The following is a 13,220-nucleotide window of genomic DNA, read 5'->3' on the forward strand; positions in this document are numbered from 1 at the left end:
TGACAGAGTGATCTGGATCACCTGGCAAGCTGGGAAAAAGCAAACAGTATTTATTTACTATGGCTAAATGTAAACGTATACATCTCGGAACAAAGAATGTAGGCATAGGCACTGACTCCATGGGTGCTCTGGGGCTAGAGCACCCACCAGCAGCCCCTCTATGAGCACTTCCCCTTTCCTCTGTGCATCCTGCCCATCAGTGGGCCCTGCCAATCAACACCATCCCCTCCCTCCCGCATCTCCCACCCACTGTGATTAGATGTTTCGCAGCATGCAGGAGGCTCTGGGGGATGGGGGAGAGCAAAGGTGTGGCGTGCTCAGGGGAGGGGATGGAATGGGGCAGGAAGGGGCAGGGTGGAGATGGAGCATGGGCAGGAAGAGGTGGGATGGGGGTGGAGCATGGGTGAAGCATGGGGGTGGAGCATGGGCAGGGTGAGGGTTGAGCATGGGGTGGGGTGGGGCCTTGGGGAAGGGGTAGAGTGGGGTGGGGCCTGGGGTTGAGCCCCCCGTGGCACATTGGAAAGACAGTGCCTGTGAACGTAGGCCATACTTACAGGATGGAGGACTGAATCCTTGGAAGCAGTGACACTGAAAAAGATATGTTTCAGAGTAACAGCCGTGTTAGTCTGTATTCGCAAAAAGAAAAGGAGTACTTGTGGCACCTTAGAGACTAACCAATTTATTTGAGCATAAGCTTTCGTGAGCTACAGATCACTTCATCGGATGCATATTGTGGAAAGTGTAGAAGATCTTTTATACACACAAAGCATGAAAAAATACCTCCCCCCACCCCACTCTCCTGCTGGCAATAGCTTATCTAAAGTGATCACTCTCCTTACAATGTGTATGATAATCAAGGTGGGCCATTTCCAGCACAAATCCAGGGTTTAACAAGAACGTCTGAAGGGGGGGGGGGGGTTAGGAAAAAACAAGGGGAAATAGGTTACCTTGCATAATGACTTAGCCACTCCCAGTCTCTATTCAAGCCTAAGTTAATTGTATCCAATTTGCAAATGAATTCCAAATCAACAGTTTCTCGCTGGAGTCTGGATTTGAAGTTTTTTTGTTGAAGAATTGCAACTTTCATGTCTGTAATCGTGTGACCAGAGAGATTGAAGTGTTCTCCGACTGGTTTTTGAATGTTATAATTCTTGACATCTGATTTGTGTCCAGTTATTCTTTTACGTAGAGACTGTCCAGTTTGACCAATGTACATGGCAGAGGGGCATTGCTGGCACATGTTGGCATATATCACATTGGTGGATGTGCAGGTGAACGAGCCTCTGATAGTGTGGCTGATGTTATTAGGCCCTGTGATGGTGTCCCCTGAATAGATATGTGGGCACAGTTGGCAACGGGCTTTGTTGCAAGGATAGGTTCCTGGGTTAGTGGTTCTGTTGTGTGGTACATGGTTGCTGGTGAGTATTTGCTTCAGGTTGGGGGGCTGTCTGTAGGCAAGGACTGGCCTGTCTTCCAGTATTTGTGAGAGTGTTGGGTCATCCTTCAGGATAGGCTGTAGATCCTTAATAATGCGTTGGAGGGGTTTTAGTTGGGGGCTGAAGGTGACGGCTAGTGGCGTTCTGTTATTTTCTTTGTTAGGCCTGTCCTGTAGTACGTGACTTCTGGGATCTCTTCTGGCTCTATCAATCTGTTTCTTCACTTCCGCAGGTGGGTATTGTAGTTGTAAGGATGCTTGATAGAGATCTTGTAGGTGTTTGTCTCTGTCTGAGGGGTTGGAGCAAATGCGGTTGTAGAGCTTGGCTGTAATCGCTTCTCCATGCAGCCAGTGTGGGTCAGGCTGGGGGCTTCTCTGTCAGAAGGGAGCGTCACCACGCTACCCCCAGTGGTCATTTTGATGAGCAATAATAAAATGTGTAGCTTGATAGAGATCTTGTAGGTGTTTGTCTCTGTCTGAGGGGTTGGAGCAAATGCGGTTGTACCTTAGAGCTTGGCTGTAGACAATGGATCGTGTGGTGTGTCCTGGATGGAAGCTGGAGGCATGTAGGTAGGTATAGCGGTCAGTAGGTTTCTGGTATAGGGTGGTGTTTATGTGACCATTGCTTATTAGCACAGTAGTGTCTATGAAATGGACTGCTTGTGTGGATTGGTCTAGGCTGAGGTTGATGGTGGGATGGAAATTGTTGAAACCATGGTGGCATTCCTCAAGGGCTTCTTTTCCATGGGTCCAGATGATGAAGATGTCATCAATGTAGCGCAAGTAGAGTAGGGGTGTTGTTCTAAGTCAGCCGTAATAATGTTGGCATACTGTGGGGCCAATGCGGGTACCTATAGCAGTGCCACTGACTTGAAGATATATATTGTTCCCAAATGTGAAATAGTTGTGGGTCACAAAGGTCAGCCACCAGGTTTGCCGTGACATTATCGGGGATACTGTTCCTGACGGCTTGTAGTCCATCTTTGTGTGGAATGTTGGTGTAGAGGGCTTCTACATCCATAGTGGCCAGGATGGTGTTTTCTGGAAGATCACCGGTGGATTGTAGTTTCCTCAGGAAGTCAGTGGTGTCTCCAAGATAGCTGGGAGTGCTGGTAGCGTAGGACCTGAGGCGAGAGTCCACATAGCCAGACAATCCTGCTGTTAGGGTGGCAATGCCTGAGATGATGGGGCAACCAGGATTTCTAGGTTTATGGATCTTGAATAGCAAATAGAATACCCCTGGTCAGGGTTCTAGGCATGTGTCTGCACAGATGTGTTCCTGTGCTTTTTCAGGGAGCTTCTTGAGCAGATAGTGTAGTTAATTCTCAGTGGGAACAGAGGATAATGGCCTGTAGAATGTGGAGTTAGAGAGCTGCCTAGCAGCCTCTTGTTCATATTCCAACTTATTCATGATGATGACAGCACCTCCTTTGTATAGCAACTTCCTCATTCTCTGTATGTGTATATATATATCTTCTTACTATATGTTCCATTCTATGTATTCGATGAAGTGGGTGGTAGCCCACGAGAGTTTATGCTCTAATAAGTTTGTTAGTCTCTAAGGGGCCACAAGTACTCCTGTTCTTTTTGTGGATACAGACTAACATGGCTGCTACTCTGAATCCTCCCTCAGGATTGCTCTTTCCACTAGAAAACCACTCCCACATCCTTTATATCAAAGTGGAATGACAGGTCACCTGCCTCAGGGAATCAGCAGAACCTACTTATCCCCAGTGTCAATGGTAGGTTTAGAACTCAGGAGTTCCTGGCTTCCACTCCCAAGTTTGGATCACAGCCCTCAAGAAATTGACTTCTCAATTTGTTTGTTACATATGGGCCCATCCTTTATTCACAGTGCATCACAAACCTCCAGTGACCTAAGTGAGAGTTTTGCTCAGGCCCTAGCCCTACAAATAGTGTTTGATATCTGATTGTAGGAGGTCAACAATTTGAAGCAGAATGTGCTTAATCCTGTACCAGGAGAAAATACACATGGAAGGCACTTAATAAGTACTAATTATAAAGCAGCAGAAATGAGACACTGTCAAAGGCCTTCTCATAAACCATGTTAGTCACATAATAAACATGAGCAATGATTTACAACAAAACACCTCAGGGCTGATTGACGAACTAGATACTGAATCATTCAAAATCCTCTTGTGATTTACTTCATTTCATGTACGGTATCACACGTGTATGTGATGTTCTTGGGTCATGTTCAATTTGCATAAGCAGCATCCCAAACCAAATTTTAAAAAAGCAGAGCCTGGCACAGATATTCAGCCCTGTTATTTTCAGTAGCTTAATATTCTAAAGGCAAGTTGAAATATGTCCATCCTCCAGGAGTTTGCCCTCATAATGCCTGAGCAGAGACTTTGGGACTTGGCCATGGTGTCTTAAATGCCCTAAATCCTTTGTAATGTGAATAAATTGGGATACAGGCTGTTATTTTGAAAGAGAAAATAGCTCCACCATAGCGGAATGATGAGTTAATCTGAGGTGTTAATTGAATGTATTCCTTGTTCATGACACCAAAAACAAAAAGGTGAGCAGTGATAATTTGTATCCAAACATGAGGAGAAAGTTTAAAAACTGGCAGTGCGAAGGGGACAGAATGCACAGCAGAGCCCTTTATTAACTACTAATTCATGCAGTAGCTGACAAATAGCTTCACATATCTTACATCTCGCTGGGAAATCAACAGAGCTAACCAAATGAGTTCAATTCTTTAAACTTTCAAACATTTAGGTTTGGCACTCTTGGGCAGGGGTGGGCAAACTATGGCCCGGGGGCTGCATCCTGCCCTTCAGATGTTTTAATCTGGCCCTTGAGCTCCAGCTGGGCAGTGAGGTCTGGTGCTTGCCCCGCTCCAGCTGGGGAGCGGGGTTGGGGGCTTACTCTGCTCCATGCATGCCAGTGCTCCGCGTGGCTCTCGGAAGCAGCAGCCTGTCCCCCCTCTGCCACTTATGCCTAGGGGCAGCCAGGAGGCTCCGCACACTGCCCCCACAGCTCCCATTCACTGTCAATCGTGGCCAATGGGAGCTTCAGGGGTGGTGCCTCAGGACGGGGCAGCACGCAGAGACACCTGGCTGTGCTTCCGCGTAGGAGCTGGAGAAGGGACATACTGCTCCTTCCAGGAGTCACTTGAGGTAAACACTGTCTGGAGCCTGCACCCCTAACCCCCTCTTGTGCCCCAACCCCCTGCCCCAGCCTTGATTCCCCCCCTGCCCTCCAAACCCCTGGGGCCATCTTAATAAGGAAAAATACTAGAGATTTACTTTAAAAAAAAATGAAAGCTGAGTGTCTTGTTACAAGCACCAAAGAATAATGCTATTAACAAGGGGCTCATATCAACCCCCCAGAGTCCCTTTGTCAGTATACCATCCTTCTGATAGCCAGTATACACTGATAATTAATGTTCCCTTCAGAACATATTTAAGACTGAGGTTTTAATGATTTTATTAGATATGGACTGAGCCACAAAATTCAGATCCACATTTCTAGGTAGAAATATCCATTCCTCTCCCATAGAAAGATTCCAGGTGTTTAGATCTGGGACTATGGTGGTTTGACATGACCTGCCATAGTTACAAAACTTAGGTCTAGATTTGGACTCACCACACAAAGACTCAGGGTTTGCGTTCAGGCCCATCTCTGTGTTAAGCCCAGTTATTGAGTATAGAGTACAATTCAGTCAGCAAATACAGAACTGCTGACATGAAAATGATCTGGTTTGTGATTGCTTCAGGGACCTGGATCTGAGTGTAATTTTTGAACAGCTGGTTGTCTAGCAGGTGAGGATAACATTGAAGCAACAGGTCACACTAGCTCACCACTGGAAGAGTCTTTACATCCACAGTGTGGCCATGCTCCCCCGCCCCCCCCCCCGCTGTTTCAATGGTATCTATGGAACAAGGCAGGCAGCAAGATTAGAAAGCACAGTCCCTAAATTATGCAAAATGTGAGTATAATTAAATATGAGGCAAGAAAATCATCCTTTATATTTGGTGACTCTCTTCATCATTAGATATTTCAACAGAGCATATTCTGCATAACATTACAGTGCAGGTACATGTTAAATTTTCTAAGTAGATCTGTGCAGAACAGAACACAAACTATTGCATACAACCGGCAAAATGCAATATTTGCCTCCATTGTAATGCTGTTTGTATCTGAGTCATTCTATGAGTATAATATAGCAATGTATTTTATAGAAACAGGATTTAGCTAGTAGGCATTGGCCTGCATTGGGGGTGGTACAGAACTGCACATCCCCAGGAGACCCAATGGCTCTCACAGCTCCCTAGCAAGCAGAGAGAGTGTGTTCACTGTACTACCCCTTAGGAGGGTGCAGCATGCATTCCCTTTCATGGCCAACTACCTGTGCTAGCTGATATGGCGGGAGAGTACAGGCTTAGAACTGTTTCCTCCCTGCTGCCTTTGGGGGGCCTAATGTCCTAGGGATGCTAGCAGAGTGCAGTCTCTACACAAAAGAAAGCACAGAGCTTGTAACTGTGCTTGACTCCTGCATGAATGGGGGTGTGGTTGTAAGGGTGGGAAGGTTCTGCATCCAGACAGACTACAGGAAAGAGAGACGGGTGTCAATTGGCTGGATGGGGGACTTTATACACTTTCAGTTCCAGATTGCTGGAAGATAGAAGCATGTGCTCTGTCCCCAGTGGCTGACTGTTGAAATGGGTTCCATCACTGAATGACAGGGCATGTGATCACATAGTGGGGATTTGCAGCAGCAGTGTCATGAAGAACAAGTTCTCCCAGTGTCTACTCATTCTTTCTTCAGATCCGAGTAAACCTGTAAAATCCATGTAGTGAAAACAAAAACAAAACCTGTAGCCCAGAAAATTCCTAACAACTGGAGAGTCAAGAGCCCAGATACCTACATGTGTTTTGTCCTTCTAATGCCAGATTGTTATCCTTTGATAACTAGCTTCTGGACAGTAACCACTAATGCTGCCTGATGCCTGAACTGGTGTATAAAACCTGCTCAGGAGTGACCCTTACAAAGTGATAGGAACTCCCAACTTACTGATTTGGTTAACAATGCTCATAACTTTTATTCTTTTTCTCTTCACCTGGTGGGGTACACTGCAGCTCTATCTGCTACTCATAATTGGTACTCAATGAGGACAGATGCAGTTGCCACTTCATTTTGACCTCTTTTCCTCTTAACTGTTTAATCCCTGTAGAGTGTAAGCAAAGTTCATCTCCAAAATAGAACAGAGTATCTTAGAAACTGTCTCCCGGTGTAGGTAATATAGTTCTGGCATATTTCCTGCTGGTCTCTTTGGATTTATGCAGTACTGCAATTAATATAACTGACAGAAGGCAGTATTTTAGCTGTTATACAATGCAGTATTCATACACTTGATGGTGTTCATTTTGTCCTCATTTCATTTTGTGACACAATGTGCTACAGGAACAAACAGCAGTTAATACAAGTCAACACTGCATTACATTTTGATCATTTACTCTTTTGATCAACCTGGATCTGTCTAAGCAAGGTCAGCTTAGATTGTCCTTTCCAGCATTTAAATTCCAGGGCATGCAGAAGCGAAGATCGGCTTTTGTAAATGTTTGTACTCTGAGTCATTGTTTTCATACATGGGTCTGCTTTGCTGTTACATTATATATTTCAATTAAAAATAAAGGAGAAATTAAATTTTGTTTAAAAATATTAAAGGAAATTAAATAATGGTTCAAACTGAACAGCGGTTACTTGCATGAGTTAATTTACAGGAGCAATGAAAGTACTCCAGTAAATAAGTGCTACTCAGTGTGAGTAGAAGTTGCAGGATCTGGCCTATTATATTACAGATGGGAGCCAAATGGAAATCTTGGGCCTGGTGTACACTTAAAAATGAAATTGACCTACCTTTGTGAAACATTTTGTGCACTGTGCACCATAGTTAGGTTGACCGATGTGGCTAGGTCAACGGAAAAGTTCTTCCATCGACCTAACTAACGCCTCCAGGGGAGGTGGAGTAACCACATTGATGGAAAAACCCCTTCTGCCAATGTAGCTGTGCAGCAGCTGTAGTGTAGACATACCCTTGGATCTAAACATTGCTGAAATTTGAGGAAGTTATGGCTAGAGCCGATCTTTGTACTTTCCAAGCCAATATTGTTTGAGCTAACATGAATGAGTGAATGAGGCTAACATCATTACGAGACATTCAGGGTCAGAGCTTTGAGGAACATAACATATGATTGTAACAGAGCAGTTAGGTGCAGATGTGGCTAACACATCCGTTATGGGGACATAGTCCCTTTAGGACCAGGAGTTGCTGAATGTTGTAATCTCTAGACAGGGAACAAAGTGGTCAGCTGATGAAGCATCATATGACTGCCTGCTGGGGAGTATATGTAAGGGGACTGTTGCCTTACATATACTAAAACTCAGTGGGGCTGTTTTGGTTGGCTAGCTCCTAGTACCAAAAAAATGGGGAAGGGTAAATGGTAAATCAGGACCCTGAGACCGACAGTCCCCAGGAACAATCTGGAGAGGCCAATGCTCCGGGTCAGCCTGACTGACAGGGCGGGCAGGCTAATCAAGGAGTCAGGAGGCCCGGGGGAGGAGGGATCCCATCCTCCATGTGAGCTGGAATTGCCTGGGTCAGGCAGAGTGGGGCCAAGCTAAGGAAAAAGCAGGGGCCCAAGCTGAGCTGGGGAGCAGAGCTGTGCCAGATCCAGAGGGGCCAGAACAGCAGCCCAGGAAGCAGGTCAGTACTGGGAGCAGAGTCACAGAAGCAGCCCGCAGAGCAGACGTGCGCTGGGAGCAGAGCTGCAGCAACCAGAGCCAGAGGGGCCAGAGAAGCAGCCCAGGGAGCTGGAGGCAGAGCAGCAGCAGCAGCTGTGCTGAGGCAGAGTGACGGGGCTGGAGCTGGGGCTGGAACAGTCCGGAGCTGAGTGTCGTGAGCAGCTGGGGAGAGAGCGGGGGACCCTGGGCAGCAGGCCCAGTGCAGGGAGACGTCCCCAGCCAAGATGTCTGGCAAGCCAGACTTGGAGGAGGGTCGTAACCCTGGCGGGGCGGGGGTGACGCTGGGAAGAAGCGTCCTGCCATCTAAGCCTGAGACTGTGTGGCCACTGCCAGAGCAAGTGTCCGACCTGCAGCATCCCTGCAGCACAGACATGTCCTGGGCAGGAGGCCTGAGACTTCTGCGGAACAGACTGTGAACTGTCCTTACGTTCCAGAGATGCTGGTTGTGACGTCCCCATGCCACAGAGTGGGGTGATGTGTTTTCCTTTAACCTTTCCCATTTTTTCCTTATTTTTTTAAATTGATTGCTGTTTAATAAATTGTATTTGTTTTGAACTGTATGTAATGGTCAGTGGGTCAGAGAAGTGCCCAGTGCAAAGAGAGTACCCCGGAGTGGGGACACCCTAGCCCCTGTCCTAGGTGACCACAGCAGGGTTGGGGGTTGAGCCCCCCAGGAATCCTGGGGCCAGCCTTGTTGGGGTTACGAGGACTGTGCCACACAGGAGGGTGGAAGTGGAGCCATTGAGTTCAGGCAGGCCTCTGGGTAAAGGAAGTGGGAGTGACGACTCAGAGCCTTTCACTAGCCCACTTCACTGGGGTAGTGTATAAGCCAGGAAAGTTCCCCACAATAGTGGAACCATTTCCCCCACTTACATATATAAAGGGATGTTCCTGGCCCAGTCATGGGAAAATGAGGATTGAGGTAAGACCCTGAGGGAAGTCTATACATGGAATCCTGGCAGGAAGCATAAGTGATATCCAGGAGCTATTACATAAGGGGAAGAATGTGTCTGATCCTGCTTGCTGAAATCTGGAAAAGCTGCTCCTTGCTTAGCAAGTCTTTTATGTTATTTTGATTCTATTTTTGGAATTTGTTTAAGAACTGCGGCAGAACCTGGACTTTGCTTTAGTTCCCCGACTGGTTTATCTGACCACTAGCTTACAATGACCATAACTCCATCCAGTTATGCTCTAATACACCAATGGGCTTTGCTGGACTGTCTGAGTTTGGCTTCTCCTTAGTGGGAATCAGCTGCTCTCCTTGGATGTGGCTCCTTGAATAGGGAAGAAAGCATGTGGCGTGTCTGCTAAGCACCATTCATTGTGCCATAATGAGCGGTCATCATAACATCACTCTCCCTCCCCTTCTTCTGTGCTTTAATCAGCAGTGAAATAAGTTAAATATCAACACAGTTAACTGTAATAATTGCATATTGCACTTAACAACTCACTTAGATAAATGGGGCAGTTCACATGCCCTAAAGCTATTCTTTCAGGGTACCTACAGATGCAGTGTAAGTCTTCACTGCAGAGTTAACTCGAGTTATCTACACTCAAGTTACTCCTCTGACTTAACCGAGCTCAAATGAGAGCAGTCACACTGTGAAATAACAGTAGAGCTGTTGTCTAGCACTGCATTGATTTGTATGTAGTGCTAAGATGTCTGTCTTGGTTATAGTTTACCTTGATCTCCAGAACCTTAGGGGTTAGACACTTTTTTGTTTTAATGAAAGTGGAGAGTCTGCAGTGTAAGATGGCAGCTCAAAAGAGGTGCTGGTATGTGTAATCTCCAAATTCTGGTCCCATGCATGTACTTCAGTGCTTTGCTGAATCATGGCTTAAATGCAGGATTGCAAGTCTCAGTCCACTGTCTTAATCACAAGACTATCCTTCCTGTCATGCATGCTAGGAGACTGTTTCTGCAAGGTGCTATGCACCTACCGTAATATGTGGAATGCCTTCAACTTCCATTGAGTTCAATGAGAATTGGGGGTGTCATAAATATAAAGGGAAGGGTAAACCCCTTTAAAATCCCTCCTGGCCAGAGGAAAAATCCTCTCACCTGTAAAGGGTTAAGAAGCTAAAGGTAACCTCATTGGCACCTGACCAAAATGACCAATGAGGAGACAAGATACTTTCAAAAGCTGGGAGGAGGGAGAAAAACAAAGGGTCTGTGGCTGTCTGTATGCTGCTTTTGCCGGGGCAGAACAGGAATGGAGTCTTAGAACTTTTAGTAAGTAATCTAGCTAGGTATGTGTTAGATTATGATTTCTTTAAATGGCTGAGAAAAGACCTGTGCTGAATAGAATGACTATTCCTGTCTGTGTGTCTTTTTTGTAACTTAAGGTTTTGCCTAGAGGGATTCTCTATGTTTTGAATCTAATTACCCTGTAAGGTATCTACCATCCTGATTTTACAGAGGTGATTCCTTTACTTCTATTAAAAGTCTTCTTGTAAGAAAACTGAATGCTTTTCATTGCCCTAAGATCCAAGGGTTTGGGTCTGTGGTCACCTATGCAAATTGGTGAGGATTTTTACCAAACCTTCCCCAGGAAGTGGGGTGCAAGGGTTGGGAGGATTTTGGGGGGAAAGATGTGTCCAAACTACGTTTCCCAGTAAACCCAGTTAAAGTTTGGTGGTGGCAAATTCCAAGGGCAAAGGGTAAAATTAATTTGTACCTTGGGGAAGTTTTAACCTAAGCTGGTAAAAGTAAGCTTAGGAGATTTTCATGCAGGTCCCCACATCTGTACCCTAGAGTTCAGAGTGGGGGAGAAACCTTGACAGGGGGCATTTAGCATATACCAGGAGTGCCAGAAGAAACTCAGCATCTCACAGGACACCCAAACTCTCACCAGCAGCCTAAAAATGCCCCCACCCCCGCTTGTTATAAGTTAATATTTTTATTATCCTGTTCATTTCTCATTCTCTTTCTTTTATGCTATTATCTTTTCCACCAATACAATGGGCAGTAGGCCAAGAAAGTGATTATTCTGAATGGATCTAAAATAAAAGGATTCTGGAGGATTCTCTGCACCTTGAAGTCTTTAAACCATGATTTGAGGGCTTCAGTAGCTCAGACATAAGTTAGGGGTTTGTTACAGGAGTTGGTGGGTGAGATTCCGTGGCCTGAGTTATGCAGGAGGTCAGACTAGACGATCATAATGGTCCCTTCTGACCTTAAAGTCTATGAAAAGCAAATCAAATATAATGCAGCTGCAATAAGATTTTTCCCCAGCCAATTAAGCTTAAGTGATTGATCAGAATATTCCAGTCTAATTCTCCCATAGTGTATGCAATTTTGGATAGCTAAACTCAGTGGAGAGGCACATACAGTTCAGAATGCCAATGCAATGCAGAAAAAAATTATATTAAAAAATAAATAGAGAAAAGTAATCATAACTTTTGATGGAGCCTGTCTGGAGATGTACCAGGAGATCTGATAAATTACTAATAAATTGCCTACTGTATGCTATTCAAAGGATCAATAAGATAAGGAAAGAAAAAATTATCCAACGTACAATAAGTGGTCAGTAATTTTTGCTTAGAATATTATAAGTAAAATGTATAATGGATATTTCACAGTGTCTGGCAATGCTGCTGTACAGTAGTTCTGTTTCTGTTAGCATTTCCATAACTATTTTTCATCTGTTTTTTAGGAATTTTATAACTTTGCTGATTCTATTAATTATTAAATTTGTTTTCCAATTGTGGAAGTTTCTTTCTCGCTACCTATTGGTGGTCAGCAAAGGCCTCAGAAACAGCTGTGGGAATGGAGCTTGCCATAAAATGAGTGGGAGGATTGCACACACGTGACTGTTGGGTTTTTGGGTGTGTAGAGCTGTTAGAACTTGTATTTATAGATGGTTAAAAGGCAATTGGTTGCAGCAGTGTGAACTGACTGTAATGTTAGCAGAGAAACTAGACTCCAAGTGCTCAGGTGAAGAAGTAGAGACTGACCTCCAAAAAAAGGAAAAAAAAAAAAAAAAGGCAAATAGATGACACAATGCGTGTACATCTTTTTGAATCTATGTATACACTTGGGATTTGCTACAAATAGGCAGAATTGCTCCGGTAAATCAAGAAGTCAGGCACAGAGAGTGGTGCCCTCAACACATGGGAAAAGCCACTGTGGAATGTGTGATGTTACAGGGTTATGGAATGAGGGAGGATCTGATTTGCCAGTGACCATGACACTTATTGTCTATTCTGTAAAATAACTGAGCCTAGACTCTTACAGCAACCACACCCTGTGTCAGACTAGGCATCAACCAGCAGCAGTGGTAAATGGTAAAGATTCTCTATCCATTAAACAATTATTAACCATGCGCTGTGTGAACATGAAATGTGTTTTTAGCCAACTATGTCTCTGCTCAGTTAGAGGGATTACTGTTTGGTGATGCAGATCAGGTGTGGGAAGGTTTAGGAAATCCAGCTTTTTAAGGTACAGAGAGAAGAAAAAGAAAACAGGAAGGAGTATGTAAACAATGGTTATCCAAGATTCTTTCAGCTTTCCAAAAAGGGAACTGCATGATGTGAATTACTCTTATTCTTGAAGCAGATGTGTAGCCTGTAGTAACGATACTTCAAGAGTGATTAGCAGATAATAAAGTAAATAGTAAAAGTTGTTAAGAAAGTTCTAGTATTTCTATCAGGACTCTGACATACCGGATCTAGAGAACCCTGAGGGAAAACAAGAAGGAGCAGACCTATAATGGTTTGGGGAGTGTATAAAGCAGATTACTAGAGGAAACAACTATAATAAAATGGGTCAGTCAGCTTTATGCCTTATGGAGAAACTGTGCAACAGTCTGCTATGAATAGGGTTGCCAACTTTCTACTTGCACAAAACTGAACACCCTTGCCCTGCCCTGCCCCTCCCCTCATCCAAGGCCCCGCCCATGCCCTGACCCTTCTCCAAGGCCCCACCCCTGCTCACTCCAATTCCCCCCTCCCTTTGTTGCTCACTCTCCCCACCCTCACTCACTCGCTCATTTTCACTGGGCTGGC

The sequence above is a fragment of the Eretmochelys imbricata genome, chromosome 2 (genome assembly GCF_965152235.1).
Source record: "Eretmochelys imbricata isolate rEreImb1 chromosome 2, rEreImb1.hap1, whole genome shotgun sequence".
In the NCBI taxonomy this organism is placed as follows: domain Eukaryota; kingdom Metazoa; phylum Chordata; order Testudines; family Cheloniidae; genus Eretmochelys; species Eretmochelys imbricata.